Raw genomic sequence first — 1,794 nt, forward strand, 5'->3', positions numbered from 1 at the left:
AAAAACCCCGAAGGGCTTCTGTCGCTGACTATTTAAAATCCGAGCGTTTTATTGCTTCTGTTCGATCTTCGGGTGCTTCCCACCCCCTCATGCCTCTCCCCTTAATTAGTCGCGGTCATGCATAGTGCGTTGCTAAATGATGAATCGAGACGGTCTTATCAATGTGATCGCTAGTTTATTGGGCGACCGGCGTGTAGGAGCTTTACAAGTTATCGAATAATGAACTGTCATCGTTGAGTTATCGACGGCAAAGCACCGCGCCCAAGTCATTCAGAATTTACATTCGTTTTGGAAACGGTTTACGAGCAGCCCGGTGCCATTTATAGTCTAATGTAGTCGGTTTGGTCGTTGGGTCGGTCGGTGGATCGGTGGGTCGGTTGACCATCATCGCCGCAGCCCTGGGCGCGCACTCTCGCACATCCTCTCTCTATTACCCCGACTGCTCTTCTCGTCTATGCATAGCAAGCGATGTCCAAGATGGTATAGCCCCCTCGGGACTTGCATATATGTATGATATACGGTAGCCACAGGAAGGGCAGGCACCAGGAGAGAACGACGAAGAGGGAGTAGAAAATAGAAAACGAAGATAAATAAAAGGCTCGTGGAACGAAATGAAAATATGAAACGGGAATTTCAATTTATACATTTATACGTGTCCCAAAACATCGCACTCCCCCACCAAATATGGGAACGACATCGATAATCCCGAGGGCGACCCTCCGTCAATTGATTCTCCTTTGTTGGACGAGGAATAGTGGAAAAGGACGAGGGTGCGATCCGACGGTACCGTCTCCGTATAATTTAATAAAACAACATATCTCGTAACATTAAATTTTAATTTAATTTAAAACCCGTGCTCCGTGTCGTATATTTAATCCTGCGATGTCCTGTGTCGCGCGCGGACCTATCCCCCTAATGCGTCGGAAGAACGGGGGTGGCAGACCACCCGTCGCGAACAAATTGTCGGGGGTTGTATACATCCTAAAACGATGAACAAAGCCAAATGGGTGAAAGCAGCACATCCTTCTTCTTCCTTGGGCCGTCGCTCCTACACCTGCCAAAGATATATCCGTCGGCGCCGCGACGCCAAATTAAATAATCCAGGTGCGGCAAAAATTGATAAACCTATAATATTTATGCTCGCGCCCGGCATTACTCATACAAACACCGGCGACTAGATTGATCTAAATTTAGTCCGAGGTGTAAATATTTTGATATACCCAATTAAAATTATGTAGATGAATGATACATTCATTCCGTGCGGCATTAATTATAACTCGCCACTATTAGCTCAGCAATGTTAACATTGAGTTATGGCCCGTTTTTCTGGTTTTTCCCTTTCTACCCGGCTCGAATACGAACCAAAATGAAGAAGAAAAAGAAGAGAAATAAAAAGAAAGGAAAACCTCCCGCCACCCCGACAGAATTAAGCTGTTGAATATTTAAATTATTTTTTTTCTCTCTCCCCATCGGTTTGTGTTGTGTGTATGTATGTGTGTGCGATTTTAAAAAGCTGTCCGAAATTCCTACAGGCATTTATGCTAATAAGCCACCTGCTCCGTAAGCGTTTCGGGTGATTCAGGATATCCTAATAACTTCCTTCGTCGTTTTAGCAACACAAAGGAGAAATTAGGAGAACATCTAAATTCAAATAATTCTTTTACAACATAAATTTAGAGAAAACACATTTTTAATAACTAAAATCTTCTAATATATATAATTTTATATATTTACAAATCTCTGAAATCAACTATTGAACAACGTACAATTATTTTATACTTTTTGAAAATATTA

General features: G+C 42.5%; 1 protein-coding gene across 3 annotated transcripts in view; it reads left to right on the top strand.

Moving 5' to 3' along the window:
- Positions 1 to 1,794, top strand: part of LOC108567961 (zinc finger protein basonuclin-2-like) — a 61,954-nt gene that overhangs the window by 26,162 nt on the left and 33,998 nt on the right. The window lies entirely within an intron of this gene.

Source organism: Nicrophorus vespilloides, unplaced genomic scaffold, assembly GCF_001412225.1.
Source record: "Nicrophorus vespilloides isolate i.1.1-1 unplaced genomic scaffold, Nicve_v1.0, whole genome shotgun sequence".
NCBI lineage: Eukaryota > Metazoa > Arthropoda > Insecta > Coleoptera > Silphidae > Nicrophorus > Nicrophorus vespilloides.